At 31.7% G+C, this 19,328-nt stretch overlaps 1 protein-coding gene across 5 annotated transcripts in view; it reads right to left on the minus strand.

Moving 5' to 3' along the window:
* LOC143069914 (uncharacterized) overlaps nt 1-19,328 on the minus strand; it is a 49,600-nt gene that overhangs the window by 19,415 nt on the left and 10,857 nt on the right. Inside the window, exons 1-2 of one of the 5 annotated variants that reach the window (XM_076244689.1) lie at nt 2,238-2,360; nt 1,541-1,628 (exon numbers count right to left, since the gene is read on the minus strand). The gene's annotated coding sequence lies outside the window, so the exon portion shown is untranslated. The other 4 variants (XM_076244691.1, XM_076244692.1, XM_076244693.1 and 1 more) reach the window with 4 other exon arrangements.

The following is a 19,328-nucleotide window of genomic DNA, read 5'->3' on the forward strand; positions in this document are numbered from 1 at the left end:
AACACCAACAGTAAATCAATGAAAAGGAACATAATTTGGAAGACAAAAAAAAAGGGAACTTGCAATTTCTAATCAACCTTAATTAGTCAGGCTTGACACTAAGAAAATACTACAACACGAAATTAGAAATTAGGAACTAACTTTTCGTATTTCAGTATATGATTTATTCTTTTATTATCTGCTTCATTCAGTGTTATAGCATCCAGTTCTTGGAAACTATTTTTGAAAGCATAAAGAATGGGCTAACTCTTCATACATTTGCAAAGATCAATCAAGGACAAACGCCCCACAATAAAGACTATAAATAAAATTAAATAAAAGCTGTTATATTAGATTTGAAATAATTTCATTAAATTTGAACTATTTTTCTGACAGACATGAACCTTTACAGTTTTATAATTGAACATCTTATTTCTTCTGAATTGGTACTTGATATAGTCACTTAATGATACCATTTTACCTACTGGTATTTTTTTTACATACTAGATGATATAATTGTTTGATAACTCTTGCTTCAGAAATTGAATTAGGAGGAAATGAGAATACAACTATACTGCAGGGAATGTTCGAGGATTAATTAACAAAAGGTCATGTCTATCTTTCAATCAGTTATGCTCTAGAATTGTATGCAATTTCTTAGTATCTTGGTTTTTAAATGTGCTAACGTATTTACGCACCTTAAGCTTTTAAATTTTGAAAATCTATAGTTTGAATTTATAGAACAGCTTAAAATATACCGCAACATCGGTATTTTATTATATTTTATTACCACTCGACGTCTGGGTCGTTAAACTACCAGCGTATGTATCTCCCTAGCGCTTTAACACAGATTTGTTATTACGTACATTTTCATTGATTTTAAGTGATACATTTTGTAATTTGTAAAAAAGGAATTGTTTTACTTTTCCGATCTCTTTAGTTCCCTAATGGTTTTTGTCTGGATCACATTTGCTCAACCAATACGTTTATGTGATGTATAAGGGACGGTTATTTTTCTTTTTGGACAATGGTGTTGTATGATTTATATTTTTAATTGACTTATAAGTCCAATGGGCCGGGTGTACACACATTGTATTGACAAATATTATTATTATACTACATATATATACACAATGTCACTATAATGAAAAAATCGTATTCGTATTCGTATTGTATGTTTTTTTATTGAAATTTTGTTTTTAGTTGCACGCTTGGTATCATCTCCATGTTTTTACATAACTTAAGTTATTACTATACATTGTAAATTAATGTTATACGACTTTGGATAGTTTAAGTCGCCTTTATTGATTGATTGTTTCCAATTTATTTAAGTGTTTTACATAACATTTTATATAATCAGTACGTTCCTGGTGATTTTTTATTCAGGAAAACACCTTACGCTTCATTATGAACAAAATGCTGTAAAAATGATTGTTTCTTACGCTAATTATGGCCAAAAAATGATTGTTTCTTACGCTAATTATGACCAAAAGGCCGACTGCTCTCTTCGCATCAAATATATAAAAAGAAATATCTACAAATACATAAATGACCAACTCACCTGCATTGTGTTCCAATATCTTACACCTTAATTTAATACGTCACAGGTTCTCTACTGGACATCTGGACAATTCACATTAGACTGTGGACTATAAACATAAAGAAACAAAAGAAAAATCAATTACAATGTGTGCTAAAGGAATATGTGAAATAGATTTAAATTAAAAAATGGACAATGTCTAAAATTGACCATAGTTATACAAGTGATTATATAGACATTATTGATAAAATACATGTAAGTTTAAATAATTACGTATAAATGAACCTAAAAAAATGAGATATTTAACACAATAGAAAAGATAGTAAAATATGTACTAATTTAGCATTTCAATTTATTTCAATTTTGTCTTTTTGTAGAACAAGGCTAAATTACAGATGAGCAACACACACGATGGTCACATAAAAATAATTCTTTCTAAATACTAATTCGAACTCTTTGACATAACATTCTAGGGCAGACACTTTTGTGTGGATGGTAAAGGGGTACATAATAACACCCTGCCATGCTTATCCCTATGATTATAAGATAACAGTCGTTATGAGGTCGCGGTTTTCTGGTCAACATATGATGTTAGATCACGATTAAAACCCACACCGTAAAGTGATTCTTCGAAATATATAACTACATGTATGGTAAAATTTCATCTCTCATCCCAATGTTCCGTCCTTCATGCTGATGGTCTACATTACAAACCTACCCGGCTTTTGTTGCTCTAGTCCTGAATATGTATAACCCTTAAATTGGCAGGTACACCAACGTCCGTTTACTCAGTATATTCGACACTTTTAATGACCTGAATGAAGTACATAATGTTTTCAATACATTCCGATTTATTTACAAAAAAAGTTTACGTTTCAGAATCCTGGGGCGGCTATCTTTAATTGAAACTAAATTAAATGAAAAGATAATTAGGTGTTCTTGTAAGATATGTATTCATTGTCCAATCTTATATAACTTTAACGGATAAGTGTCCTCAAGCCAAACTTCGTAAAATAGCGATCATTGCTTCTTTTAAGTCGGCAAGTGTTCAAAGCCTTTCATTCGCACCTTTTATTGTCATCGATTAAGTTGTAAACCGATAAAATCAGTAATGAAATCCGATATCTGAATTATAAAGAAACATTTGAAGTAAATAAACTTTAGAATTTAAGTAAGCAATGTATATAAAGATGACACCATTTATTTTGAAACTCACTGGTCAAAATTTTCATTCCGAGCAAAATGTTCAATTCGTAATTTGAATTAAATAGATAAGACTGTCTGTAATGATTGTCAATAAGACAACTGGAAGTATCAAACGGAGAACAGATGGCAATCATATAAACAAGAACTGGTTACCATTGGGCTTAAGACAATGAGTAAAGCCTACACCGTATATAGTGTATGTCAAAGAGACAAAAACACGACCAAAGAACAGAAAACAGCCGAAGGCCATCAATCGGTCTTCAACGCAGTGAGTAAATCCCACTCCCAGAGATGGTCCTCAGCTGGCCCCTCAATACTTATAATACTTATATTAAAACTGAGTCTGCCACTTTAGTAGAATAGTGCCATGAATGAGAAATCGATGTTAAATACCAATTGGGGTGTGGGGTTACATACAACTGTAATAAATATTTTTTTCCTATTATTTTGCGATTTTCAGCCACATTTTATTAAATGCTATTTTTGTTTTATAGTTATGTAAATCATATAAGTGTTATTTATGAAAATATATTGTAAAATTTTCCATTTTTCTTCCTAATATCACAGCTTTGTATATATTCTACGTGGTCTTTTCAGTGTTCAACTCATTTTTTATGTCATTTCTTCATAGACATAATACAGGCATTTCTCAATATGTATGTATTTTTAATGTTTAGTTTGTTACATCATATTTTATCGAAACCAATGTTTGATAGTTTGCAATATGTGTTTTTACCGTCAACCATTCTAAGAACATGAACCTTCTTTTTCTAGGACATACGTTTGTAGTTCTGAATAATAATGTTAGGAGAAATTCGTTTGTGAATTTTTGTCTGACTGAAATGACGAAACAATAATGATAGTTTGCAGAGGAAATCAATGTTCTTTCATCTGAAGATTGTTTTCAACGTAACCAAATTCATCCCATTGACACGCAATACCAAATTTAATAATAATGATCATGCAGGATTCCCATTATCCAGATTATCTTCAAATAAGTCGCTTACACCAATGAGAAAATAAATTCTATTTTTTTCAAATTGAATAAGAACTTGACTGTTAAATTATGTAATGTTTTGTATGTACTGAAGTTAATTGATCGTTTTTATGTAAATTTCATTCACTTCTCAAATCTGTAACCTACAAATTCAATAATGATTTTTTTTTTGCCATGAGGGAATTGTCTCCTGCAAATGTGAAATTATCTTCAATATACTGTCGAATTTATCCTCAGTGAAATAAATGACTCGAGGTCATTTCATTTCACCATCGAGACTCTTAAAGCTGTCAAAATTACAAGTCGCTACAGCCCTATCAAGTTGTTGACTCTGAACAAAAAATCATTATGAAGAAATAATCAAAACACCAATTCCCCTGTTGTAAACTCATCAAATTTATCATTCAGGATAAGGAAATGAAGCAGAGCATCATATTTGTTCAAATATGTGATATTTGTTCAAATATGACATATTGCCACATACATAAAATTGAATTGCTGCGAAAGTGCTAGGTTAACTATAAAGTATATATATGATGTTTTTGAAGTCAATATGTATGCATTGATCTCAAAACTGGTCTACATAAGACAAACTTCTCACGAAACACTGAATGGAAATGATCTTATAGACACCTCCATCTACAGGCTTTGACAAGAAACCATAATATTTTTATATAGAATTATAATTAATAAACACATTTTTGACTTAAACTTCTTTAGGTGGCAACGAATTATTTTGGTCTTTACATCCTTTAATTTACTTCAAATAACTGCACACAAAGAAAATTACTTTATTGATATTATAGAGGATTGCTTAAGCAAGACATATATTGTCTAAACATCAACAACCCAACAATGTTAGATCTGTAAATTTGCTTTCGCAAATTTTTTGTTCTACCTCGCCGGAATTCGAACCCATGGTACTGAGATATCGTGACACTAAATCGCCTGCACTGTAGCCGTCCCGATATACCAGACTTCATAAAAATGAAGCCTTCGGAGGCCGGGTGTTACCTTTCCACGTCAGTTTTAATCTAGCGTCGTACTACAGTACATGATATATTAGATATGAAGATGTAATTCTTACAGATCAGCTAAATTATCTATAGTAAAGGATCCTACAAATTAATGTAAGATACAGTCACAGAATATAATTATATCTATAAGTACGTCTGAGACAGTGACAACGCTACAACAGATTTATCCATCGGATCACCAGCAGTGATGGTGATACATGGCTGTGTACATTATGCATATACAACTCGTCTAAACATCAACCCAACAATGTTAGATCTGTAAATTTGTTTTTTTTTATTTACCTTCATCAGAAACGCTCAAAGCCAAACATTTAAATCCGAAAATATGCAGTGATAAAAACAACATAATAATGATATCAAGAGAGGAAAAAGGTTAAATTCAAGATATATATCTTGCTTTTGGGTTTTCGTCTTTTGTTGGAATGCTGGGTTTTTGACCGTACACATCTTTTATTCATATCGTTACAGTTGGACAACATAATAACAATTGCACTCTGTATTTACCCCCTTAAAACAAATGCAAAAAAAAAAAAAACAAACAAATTAAGAACAACAGGAAGCTCATTGTTTACAACTGACAAATATTATGTTTTCACTAAAGTAAACACGTTTCTTACTTGCCTTAAAACTAAGAGAAGACAATCAACACATAACAAATAAATATAGCTTGACCAACAGTTTGACAGCTGATTTTCTTTATAAACTCTATGACACGGAGTAGTTTATCTGAACAGCTGATGCCAATTAATTGTTTATCCTCTGTGTTTTCTTTACCACCTCTGATATTATACACAAATTCCTATTGTTGCAAAGATTTTTGTGTTGAAAAGTTAGGAATGTTTATTTTATATAGCTACTTAACAAGTACATTGAACTGCGCTATAACACAACTTTGACTGCTGTACCCCTTTTTTGACATTTTTAACTATTATGTCTGATTATTTTGTTCTCACATCGTTGTCAATATAATGGAATTTGATGCGACTGTCATACCACCATTTTCCACATAAGAAAATGCCCGTACAAAGTCAGTTGTTATCCATTCGTTTGATGTGTTTTGGCTCTTGATTTTGCCATTTGATAAAGGAGTTTCCGTTTTAATTTTCCTCGGAGCTCAGTATTTTTGCGACTTTACTTTTTTCTATAAAGTATTATTTAGAAGAAGACAAAACTGTTTCTATTATGATAATACTATACGTTCTAGTTGCCGTTATTTCCTAATCTAAATACATGTGTCTAGCAAGGAGTATACAGTTTCGTATAATTGAAAAATATGACCACAAGCACACAACAATACTGTGGATAATGCAACAGTTCTCGTTTATACTTTGGTGATAAATGAAATTTTTCAAACTTTACAATCTTAAAGACTTAACTTTGTTTGTCATACTTGATATCAGTCACAAATATGGAATCCACATATGATTGTTTGGCTGACCTTCTACAGACCTATTCAAACGTAACAATGTAAAAATTGTCTCCATACAACCTCAACATTTCATAGAAAGCTAAAAATGGCGAAATAAAAAATGTAAGATGTTACTCGTCAGATCGATACGAAGCACAAACATTTGAGAGTTATCTCAGAAGTCACAACTAATGATATGTATTTAAGACTAAAGTATACTCTTGACAAATGTCAGAATATGCAAGCTGTACTATGTAATACTAAAACAAAAGGCAAATGTGTACCATTATGGTGCTCTAAAATATACTTTGTTAAGAGTATGTATATATATTCTAAAATTCTAGAATAATCAAGGGTGCTATTCATTTGGGATGTTTAAGAACGCAGCCACGTTCAATTATAATATTAGTCGCCTTGCGCAAATATAACTTGAACGACTATTACCGGTCACCTTCATCACGTACACCTTAATCGTTAAAAATTATTATAAATTAAGGAATGTATCTCCCTCATGCAAAGCTCTGATTCCTTTCACGGATTTGGCTATACTTTTTGGACCTATTGGATTAAAGCTCTTCATCTTTTATATAAGCCTTGGATTTCAAATATTTTGGCCACGAGCATCACTGAAGAGACATGTATTGTCGAAATGCACATCTGGTGCAGGAAAATTGGTACCGTTAATGTTATTAATCGAATAATGGTATTGGTCTTTTTCATCGAATACATCTTGTAACTTAACCTGTTTTAAAATTAAAAATCATTTTTTTAGTCATAATCAAACTGCTGAAATTTACGAAATATACCTGTATCTGATATTACCTTTTTTGTTAGTATCATATCTATGCAGCCCCTGTTGTAAATAAATACTTTATATATGTCATTTTTAAAACACGCATTGCGGTGTTTGGTTTAAATTGTATAAGTTTCAAGTTTGTCATATTTAATCAGAATAGATTAATTTTTACATCATAATCATACTAATGAAAACAATCTGCTATGTTTAACCCCGCCGCATTTTTGCGCCTGTCCAAAGTCAGGAGCCTCCTCTGGCCTTTTCTTGTATTATTTTAACTTTTAGTTTCTTGTGTACAATTTGGAGTTTAGTATGGCGTTCATGATCACTGAACTAGTATATATATTTGTTTAAGGGACAGCTAAAGGACGGCTCCGGGTGAAGACCTGCTGGTGACCTTCTGTTGGTGTCTGCTCTATGGTCGGGTTGTCTCTTTGACACATTTCCCATTTCCATTCCCAATTTAATCTGTTATCCGAAATATTTATAGATAACTGCATTTAATGTTTTCCTTTCTTTATAATATTAATTTTGTTTTGTACACTTTTTAGGCGTTTATATATATCTCATTAAATGCAATATTCTATGTATTGTAGCTTGGTGATTGCTGCTAACAAGCAATCCATCAAACAACGGGTTCTGGATAGGTAAAGATAAATTTTTCCATATATAATATATTACAGATTCAACCATGATTTGGTTTGCATTTATAGAATATCTGTTGAACTGAAAATTACGGATATGCTCCATTTGTCATATCCATAGTCACATACGCTTCATGTTGAAAAACCTATTCCAATGATTCATAATTGCAAGAAGCAACTTTAGATCAACAAGAACACTAGCATAATGACACTTAATCAGGAAGAGATTGCCAACAGATAAATAATGTCATTTTGAATATAAAAATCATTTTTCACAAGTTTCCTTACTTTGAAGAGCCTTGATGAAGGTTTTGTCACTTTACATGGCGTTTTTATAGTCATGCTAATCCATTATTAGCTAATACTTTACTTTAATATGTAAGGATGTATGGAAGCTGACAAAGCATCAGTTTTGCTTCTGCATCAGTTTTTGAGAAATAATATTAGTTTTAACGAAAGGAGAAGGTTCACGAAGGGTTAAAATTTGTTAATTTTTTTAAAATCGGGCCAAAAAATTACAAATTTCACATAGAATTACTTGTGATAATACTATTAAGACAAAAATATTTTTTTCTGGCACTTTCCTTTACAATTTATGGAGGTATGACCCCTTTAATAAACATAATTTGTATTAAAAGGCCAATTTTGGTACTTTTTTGTCACATTTTTAATTGTTTTTGGCATAATTAACCTCGGCCGCCATCTACGATCCAAAAAGTTTTTATATTAATGAAATCTATATCAAAATTGGAATCTTTTGGTTACAACAAATTTTGGACCGTAGGTGGCGGCCAAGGTGTTTTTAAAGTTTTTAGGTCTGAAAAATGTACAAAATCGTCATATTTTGACAAAATGTCCAAAATGGACTTACTTTGGAGAATATTATGTACTCTTATGAAACATGTGAAAAGAACTAATACATTTAGCATTCAGACTTTTGAAGAAGACCCATTTACGAACCAAATTGAGACCTTTGTGGTGTTTTATGATAAAGTATATATTTTAGGCCATTTTGTGCCATAAGTGAACCTTGTCCTTTTGTCTCGTAGCCGATTATGGAAGGAATCTTGCAAAAGTATATTTTAAACCTTGATTAAAATTTCTATTACAAACTATAATTATTCCTACCTTTTGTTAATATTTTTCAAGTTTCACAATTACTGACCATAACTGATATGCTTAATCAAAATATTCCACAACGCATCTATAAAAGTCACATAAAAGAAAACAGACATATTTCAGTAACTTATTGTGTTAATATAGCTGACGATGACACTGTAAAATGAATAGTTTGTCCCCAGTGGTGCAGACACATATACATTTGTTAATTGTGTTGTGTTTCATGCTGAGTTATAGACATTGATATTATAAAATGATTGTAAAGCTAATACACTAAAAGGCAACATCTGGCTATGAATATTTCAAAAACAATCAACAGTGTTAATTGTTTACGTTTGCATCTATGCATGTTTGCAGTTTCATGCATGTTGCAGTCCTATTGTAATCTATGGACAGTGAACCCTTGGAAAAATGGTAGGTGTATGCACCCTGGTTAAATAGTTGAGTTGTGATACTACAATGAGAACCCAATCTACTGTCCAATCGTGCCGAAAAGAACACTTCTCATACATTTTACCAGATGTGAATTCACCGATGAGCCATTTTCTTTGCAATTAATAATGGCTAATGAAATTACTTGGGACTTGAACAATACAAGAATAAGCAGCATGTATGATCTTTTACTGTCATAATACAAACTAATGGAGTGGCAACTACAATATGTACGCTTGGTTATTATAAAAATTAGAAAATGCGATAAGTAATCATATGGCCTTCTACAATGAGTAAAACACATATTGCATAGTCAGCAAGAAACACATGTTTAAGTTAAGATTCAAACATTTACTTATAAAAAGTGGTATGATTGCCAATGAGACATCTATCCACAAAAGACGAAATGAAACAGACATTAACAACTATAGGTCACCGTACGGCCTTCAACAATGAGCAAAGCCCATACCGCATAGTCAGCTATAAAAGGCCCCGATAAGACAATGTAAAACAATTCAAACGGGAAAACTAACGGCCTTATTTATGTAAAAAAATGAATGAAAAACAAATATGTAACACATAAACAAACGACAACCACTGAATTACAGGCTACTTAGTTTACCTGAATTATTGCGTTGTCGCGGATCTGAGGTGTCTAGTAACTACCATTGGCACCCCCTGTGAAGACAACCTCTGTTTTACACTGTACATTTATTTACCGATAGCAGCGTACTAGGATGTGCATAATAACCAATAAAAATCCGACATCATAACATGATGTATTATAAATATTTTATTTTGTAATTAAAGACAGACAAGAGTCATACACCATAGCTGATAGGCATGAATAAATAGTGCTGCATTAACACGTATAAAAAAAACTAAACAAAAAAATATAAACATCAATATAGAAAAAGAAGGATATTTTCCTATGGCATATTCAAGAATGACCATACGAGTATTGCAAAATAGAAAAATGTGAAAGCAAAATACTGAACACCGACTAATGATGCCAAATTCTCTTAGAGATGGCCAACTAGCAGGGGATACCAATGGTAGATCATAGACACCTCAGATCAGCGACAATGTAATAATTCGAATAAGTAAACACGAGTATCTTAACTTACTGAAGTATTTATTGTCTAGAGGGAAACACACATTACACGATTACTGAAACAACTCCTCGTATATAAACTGTAAATGTAAAATCCGAATGTCTGTGTTACAGAATGAAAATATGATTGTTTCATTATTGGAATAAGTTGAGCTATAAATATATACAAAACAGAAGAGAACCTCACAGTCAATTGGCCACAGATTTGTAAATTGGGCATAACTTTTACAGATTAAAGCAAAAAAGTTGGTATGGTTATGTGCATGTTTGGTAGACTGTAAGAGTAAATAGGTCTAGTCTTTCAATTCGTTGTATGAGCACTTCGAACAGATAGGAATTTTAGATGTGGATAACTAGGTGCTAGTAACATGTCTGCTCTATCATAAGTTTATGTGTCGAAATAATAAATCTGAAATACTTTTCCCATGTTATGAAATACGCATTATTAACCTATTTTTCTAAAAACAACTCAATCGGTTTTCGATGGGAAAATGTTTGAAACTCAATTAACTTTTTCATGCACTCAAATGTTAATATGTTCAATCGACATTTTCTTAAACCTGTTAAAACTTACAAATTACTTTTAATACTCTATAACTTCGTACTTTTGTTGGCATTTCAATAGATTGATTCGAGTGTCACTGATAGAATTTGTGTGTACACAATGTTAAGCCTGTTTATACATGTTGGGAAATCTGGTCATTAAAGTCTGATGCTCAACATTTCTTATAAAACCAGATATAGGTATTATTCAGAACTGGAAAGGATATTCGTAAATTTTCTAATCTATTCATCAAGTTGAATATGCATTTAACAACATCAAACGTATAGAAAACTATCAAATATCTGATAAATCTGCTATATAACTTTACTTTAAATGTGCCAGCACAGTTTTATATGCATTTATTCTGAAAAAAGGTTTCATATATCTTATCCAAAGAAAGATATCCACTCCCAAAATTCTCTGCAAATGGATTAAAAGTACCCAATACCGAACAACCATAACGGGTATCTGTTTGTATCTTGCTTCTTTTATCAAGCGCATGTTTATCTCTACACAACTTATTATAGCATATAATTATTTTAGATAGAGACAAAAAACGGAGTCAATTTTGTGTAATATTTATAAGTATGGTAAAAAAAATGATTAGCATATGAAACAACTAAAATATTATTATAATCCTGTACGATTACGATGTACTTTTAGCCAAGATGACAACAATGTTTTATGGCATATGTTATTGGATTTCAAAAACAATCTTTGTAAGAGTGAATAAGATAAGCAATAAACGTTTATTTAAAACATTTTATAATTAAATGGGATTTTAATTCACAAGAAGAGAGGAGAAATTAATGCACGTGTTTACTCAGGATTTATTTGTTTGCACTAAAGATAATGATTACGGTATACAAAAAAATAGGTGAACGCGTGACATTTAAGGATGTCTGTTTGTCATGTTTTGGAGTTTTTGTCAGATTTCTCTGGTTTTATCCATTTGAATGCCATAAAAAAATTTGCCCATGAACCCCCATTTTTCTTTTTATAAATCTGTTACATGTATAATTATAAGTCATTTGTAAAAGTTTTATAAAATTTTATTTATTTTTTAATAGTATTTGAGAACTTTAACTGGTCAATGATAAAGCTATGAAAAATCAAGAGAGGACATTTTCCCGCCAAAACTCCAATAGCTAATATCTCGAAAACAAGCACATTGATCCCTATATTTTTTTTGCTTTTTTTATTCCTTAATTTATTCCCTATCAATACATACTAGTTTTATGGAAAGTTATTTATTTTGAAACTGAGCAGCGAACATCCTTTAGCATGAAAGAAAGTAGATGTGTAGTATTTTAAATGCATAACCTTAAAGTCATAAAAAACCTCAAATCAAAAAAATAATGCATACGTTTTTTTATAACTCAATGGATAGTTTTCATTGTAAAACCTATGTACATATACTTTTTTTCTGAAGAAAATTCTTCAATTTATTTATATTTAGAAGAAGTTTACTTTATTTTAATTGTTCCTTCCAGGAAGCAATTTCCCCGACATATTTTCCGTATGCAAAGTGACCTCAGTGTGACCCATCTCGTAAAAATCCGATGATCACAATACGCATGGAGGTTCTTAAAATAGCCTATTGTCTGAATTTACATGTTAAACACGTGCTCAATTTCCATGCTTTTTTGTTGATTTTTTGTCGATTGTTGACAAACAGGTGACGATCGTTAAACTTCAGCTTCAAAACACGAACTTTAATTACCTGCCATATTTTCACAACAACACTGACCGATTGAAAAAAAAATTAACGATTATACGAAATTTACACGAAAAAAATGATAAATTCGTGCACAGAAGACTAAGTTTATGATGTTTGTATGCATTGGTTCAAGAATTGGAAGAACATTATTTTTCACCGGTCACTCGTTTCTTATGACTTTAACACAAGAAAAACATAAGCACACGCTTTAAAAATGTTTTGGATTCATTTCGAAATTTTGTATCCATAAAAGCATAAATGAAAGGGTTTACAATATTGTTAATTATAAATATATCCGATACAAACAGCACACCTGATCTCTTCGCTATTGACATTTCTTCCCAAAAATCCTTGTTTAGTCCTTCAATTATAAGCAAAATTACCTTTGATATATAACAAAGTAAAAATATCAAGGTTATAACGAGAAACATAATTGTAATATTATGGGTAATTCGACGATTATTTTTCCGACGTCTTACGGATCCATTTTGCTTAGAATTATTCACCGTCGAGGTTGCCATGTTCTTCTTTGCATCCAAACTATTTGGATCACTAATGCCGGTTGAAAGCTCTTCGATTAATTGCATGTCTCCACTAAGAGAAGCAGCACTTATTTTAGTCGAAATTTTATTTCCTTCTAGGTCTGCATCATTTTGCGCATATTTGCGCTTCGGTTGCTGAACTTTAAGCTGATGGAATATTGTGTACCCGATTCTAGAGTATAAAATGATAAGGGCTAATGTTACAACAGTAGCAAACGTTCCCAATACAATTGAGTAGACCACCCGGACTGTTGTTTCACCATCTCCTCCACAGTGCATTCCTACTATCCCATGGTCAGAGCAATGAAAGGAATTCGCATCAAACACAAACGGTATAGGTAGCGCAATGAGAAATGAACACAAATTTGCAAGACACAATGAGACCCTTTTTAACGAAAGTGACATAGTAAATTTAAGCCGATGACATACTTTCAAATATTGGAACGAAAGTAGTAAATCCAGCAAAAAACTCTGCTGTCTTGCAGACTATACTGTTTGAAAAAGTTACTTGATTAAAACACTCATAAATTGCAAAAGATCCAAGATATACACATGCTATCATGACGAAAACAGCTAAAATTGGTATAAAATACCTTTCATCTGAGTTCTTTATTTGAAGTGTGTAAACAAACAAAACCAGGCCGTTTCCAAATATTCAGGTCAAAATAAAGATAGAAAGTACGATAATGTTTGGTGTCAGACTTTTCACTATTTCATCATTCCAATCCAAGATTGTGATGTTCATGTTTATTCAACCGAGAAAATATACCGTACACCTTGTAGAAGTTTGAATATAAAGATTCAAAACATTTTTATTTATTGTTCCTCATATGATGTTATAAATGTATATAGTTGCTGTAAACATAGACTTCCCTTCCTTGAACAAAATAAGAGAGAAGAATGATTATGAATACCACTTAATGACAATTAAGGTTTGAGTTTCCTGATCTTGAAATTTTAAATGGGAAAATTTTGATAATTAAAGTATTTCTAAGCCGGTCACGGTTTTCAAAAAATTCAACCAGAAAAATCGTAAAGGAAATAAAAAAATTCTGCTCTACCATTTTAATAACATTGTATTGAAGAAAAGTTCAAATAAAACTAATTACCGGTCATATTTCAAAACTAGTGGTACTATTTTCTCTAAATAGAATACGGATATGATTTCAGATTTAAAGTGTTAAGAGACCTACTTTTATATATTATTTTTATTCTTAATGTTTACCTATCCATAGTTTCTTCATGTGCTCGCTCATTTTGTTCTCTTCTCAATCTGTTACCGAGGAAGATGTATGATGTTTAAGGTCTTTCCTCTCCGCGAGGAAAGACCTTATTGTTTTTCTCCTGTTTTTTTTTTTTTTTTAAGGTCTTTCCTCTACAAAGGAAAGACCTTATTGTTTTTCTTCCGTTTTTTCTTTTTCTTTTTTTTCTTCCAACATTTTTTTGACATGCTCGCCTCTTGTTTCTGATCAAGTTATTAAGACCAAATATGGACCATTGCTAGACCTCACCAAGATGTATTACCAAATGACCCTGTTAAGGATTTCATCATCCCCTTTAGGAGTTATTTCCCTTTTATTGATTTTTTTTCAACATTGTCCCCCCTCGTTGGTTTTAAAGATATCATGACTTTAATTGGACATAATGTAGATCTCATCATGATGTATTACCATGTGAGGCTGAATTGGATTCCATCGTCCCCTATGAGAGTTATATCCCCTTGAAACAATTTCTTTCCTTAGCATTTTTCTCAAAAAGTATAAGAGATAGAATCGATTTGAAAACAACAACATGTACAGGAATAGATGGCAATGTTAATGAACATGTACAATCATTTTGTTACTAACCCTTATAAGGAGTTATTCCCCTTGAAAAATTGTACATAATTTTAGAAAAATTGTATCTCGAGAACCGAAAGTCGTAAAGACTTGGGACTTACACCAATAATATTAAGTTCATGTGACCTTTAATTTGCACCCAAGGTCAAAGGTCACCGAGTGCAAAAAAAAATTACGCTGCAATTTCAAGCTGTCATATTAGGAAAACGATAAGACTTTACTGCATACAAACAGCGTATAAAATGTTCCTCTCGACGAGCTCTACATTTTATATGATAAGTCCAAAAATGTCCGACTGTCTGTTCAAAAGTTACAACGGGATGATTCTTAAAAGTATAGTATTTTGTGTATATCTTTTTAAAGGTAACAGATATCAACCTACTATAAACTGCAAAGATGATCAGTAATTCAAGACCTTCAATTTGAGGTCAATGTCAGGTCATGATGAAATTTCACCTTGACCTTCACATTATACTATGACCTTGACCTTGTGATATTTGAAAGGTCAAGTGGTCCTGAGTTGAATGGTGATAGTCCCATGTCATAACGACTTCCGGTTCTCAAGTTTGATATTGCATCATATATTTGATGATTAATTGTGACCTTGGTGAACTTTGAAATTGTCCCAATTCTTTACTATAATGTTGTCCTTTAACTGCAGATCATTTACCATTTAAAAGATTTGAGATATCTATTGTCGTTTTAGAGATAATGCAGTTTGAAATTTTGCGAGCCGCGGCATGTATTTCTGAATCAACAACATTTTACCACTTAAAATGTTTAAGAAATTGAAGAGGTTAACATAGTTATATGTTTGACCAAATACCAAAAACATTCCATGGAAAAAAAGACCAAAAAATCATTTTGAAATTTTCATGTTTTGCATTGACTTTGTAGGTTTCATAACTTCTATTTATATCGTTCATATTGCATCATTTTTGGCACTTTGTCAAATTGGGTCATCTGATATATCAAATTGAAGGTCTCAATAAACTCTACTTAAAAATGAAAAATTTAAACCTCTTTTTCATCCCAGGTGGAAGGGTGGGGTCATTTAGTGCAAAAATTCAAATTTCTCAGATGGTAAGGTTGTCGCATATCAAATGAAAGAACATAAAGCGTACATTTCAAATTTCAAATTGACGTCCCCCAAAAATGGGTTGGATGGGGTCATTGAGTGCAAAAAATAAATTTTCTTTTACGATAGGGTTGTTGTATATCAAATGAAAGGTCATGATGTGTACATTTGAAATATCAAATTCCCGACCTCCAAAAATTAGTTGGATGGGGTTATTAAGTGCAAAAATCAAACTTTCTAGAACATGGCGTTGTCGCATATCAAATGAAAGCTCATCTACCCTGTGTTACATATATCATACTTCCGATCTCAAAAATGTAGGCGGATGAGGTCATTAAGTGTAAAAAGCGAAAAGTTTCAGAAGGTATGCTTGTCGTATATCAAACGAAAGGTCATACAAAGTACATTACGAAAACATCACTTTTACAGGAAAGACCTTTCAATTGTTTTACAAACAATTGAGATACTAGTTTTTTTTTTTTTTTCATCCAGCATTTGTTTAACATGGCCTCCCCTTGTTTCTATTGAAGTTATCAATACCAAATATGGACCATCGGTAGACCTCATCATGAAGTATTACCAGATGAGGCTGTGTAGGATTTCATCATCCCCTTTAGAAGTTATCTCCCTTTTATTGGTTTTTTTCGACATGGCCCCCCCTTGTTGTTTTTGAAGATATCATGACCTTATTTGGACAAAAGTTAGATCTCATCATGATGTGTTACCATATGAGGCTGCTAAGGATTTCATCATTCCCTATGAGAGTTATGTCCCCTGGAAGCAATTTCTTTCTTTTACATTTTTCTCAAAAAGTATTCAAGATAGAATCGATTTGAAAACGGCAACATGTACAAGACCAGATGGCAATGTTAATTAACATATACAATCATTTTGTTGTTAACCCTTATAAGGAGTTATTTCCCTTGAAAAAATATAATCAATTTTTAAAAAATTGTATCTCGAGAACCGGAAGTCGTAAAGACTTGGGACCTACACCAATAATCTTAAGTTCATGTGACCTTTAATTTGCACCCAAGGTCAAAGGTCACCGAGTGCAAAAAAAAATTACGCTGCAATTTCAAGCTTTCATATTAAGAAAACGATAAGAGTTTGCTGCATACTTACAGCGTATAAAATGTTCCTCTCGACGAGCTCTACATTTTATACTCGACCTCAAAAGAGTCCGACTGTCTGTTCAAAAGTTACGACGGGATGAAGTATAGTATTGTGTGTATATCTTTTTAAAGGAAACAGATATCAACCTACTATAAACTGCAAAGATGATCAGTAGTTCAAGACCTTCAATTTGAGGTCAATGTCAGGTCATGATGAAATTTCACCTTGACCTTCATATTTTACTATGACCTTGACCTTGTAATATTTGAAAGGTCAAGTGGTCCTGAGTTGAATGAGTTGAATGGTGATAGTCCCATGTCTCTACGACTTCCGGTTCTCAAGTTTTGTATTGCATCATATATTTGATGATTAATTGTGACCTTGGTGATCTTTGAAATTGTCCCAATTCTTTTTCTATAATGTTGTCCTTCAACTGTAGATCATTTATCATTTAACAGATTTGAGATATCTATTGTCGTTTTAGAGATAATTCAGTTTGAAGTTTTTCGAGCGGAGGCATGTATTTCTGAATCATCAAGAACTTACCACTTAAAATGTTTAAGAAATTGAAGAGGTTGACATAGTTATATGTTTGACCAAATACCAAAAACATTCCATGGAAAAAAACACCAAAAAATCAATTTGAAATGTTCAAGTTTTGCATTGACTTTGTAAGTTTCATAACTTCTATTTATATAATTGATATTGCATCATTATTTGCACTTTGTCAAATGGGGTCATCTGATATATCAAATTGAAGGTCTTAATAAACTCTACTTAAAAATGAAAATTTTAAACCCCCTTTTCATCCCAGGGGGGTGGGTGGGGTCATTTAGTGCAAACATTCAAATTTCTCAGATGGTAAGGTTGTCGCATATCAAATGAAAGAACATAAAGCGTACATTTCAATTTTCAAATTGACGTCTCCCAAAAATGGGTTGGATGGGGTCATTGAGTGCAAAAAATAAATGTTCTTTTAAGGTAGGGTTGTTGTATATCAAATGAAAGGTCATGATGTGTACATTTGAATATCAAATTCCCGACCTCCAAAAATTTGTTGGATAGGGTTATTAAGTGCAAAAATCAAACTTTCAAGAACATGGTGTTGTCGCATATCAAACGAAAGCTCATCTACTCTGTTCCATATATCATAATTCCGATCTCAAAAATGTAGGCGGATGAGGTCATTAAGTGTAAAAATCGAAAAGTTTAAGAAGGTATGCTTGTCGTATATCAAACGAAAGGTCGTACAAAGAACATTACGAAAACATCACTTTTACAGGAAAGACCTTTCAATTGTTTTACAAACAATTGAGATACTAGTTTTTCTTATGTTTTGCATTTGACCACGAATTGAAACATAACAAATGGTATTATGGTATTTTTTCATTGCGTACGTATAGGATAGAAGAGGTAAATATAATATCTTATTTATACTGATCGTCATCGATATATCTTTAGATTATATGTTGAAGATATGCATACACTGCTAATAATTGTTGATCATATTACTACAATACATTTTTTTTTATAGATCTACCGAAAGCAATCAACAGTTATGTTATATGTATACCGTGTATTTTCATTTACATCGAAAAAAGCACCAAATATCATGTATCATGTATCATAACATATGCATATACAATAGAAGTACAAAGCAGACAATATATTAAATAGGTAGGTTCTCAAAAGTTGGAAGATTGGTCGGGGATTTGTTTCGACATTATAAAATGGTTTTGATTAGATATCCATATTCAAATTGGAAAAAGTATATGTGTATTTATACATATCCGCAAAGACCCCTTCTTTTTTTTCTTCCTGCATATCTCTATCTGCCGAACAGTCTATACACTTAAAAGATATTATATGTTAAAGAATAACAGTGCCAAGATAACTGACAATGAAATCACAAAAAAAAAAGTGCTGCGGGAATCTGAATTATTTGACTCGTACATTGACAACTGTCTAATGCTTGAACACTTCTTTTGAAAAGATATAAGTATCATTAAGCAGTAAAAATGAGGTTACTAATTTTATAATCTATGACTAAATTTTAATATGCATGTGGCAATATAAAAATGTATAATAGATGATTTTTTTTTTAAATTTCTAATAAAACTGCTATATTACAAGACTTTTGATGTGTTACATAGTTTAATTTGCAACTTTTCTGAATTCTGGTTACCATATATCGTATCGAAAAAAATGAAATATATTG

Source organism: Mytilus galloprovincialis, chromosome 1 (assembly GCF_965363235.1).
Source record: "Mytilus galloprovincialis chromosome 1, xbMytGall1.hap1.1, whole genome shotgun sequence".
Taxonomy (NCBI): Eukaryota; Metazoa; Mollusca; class Bivalvia; order Mytilida; family Mytilidae; genus Mytilus; species Mytilus galloprovincialis.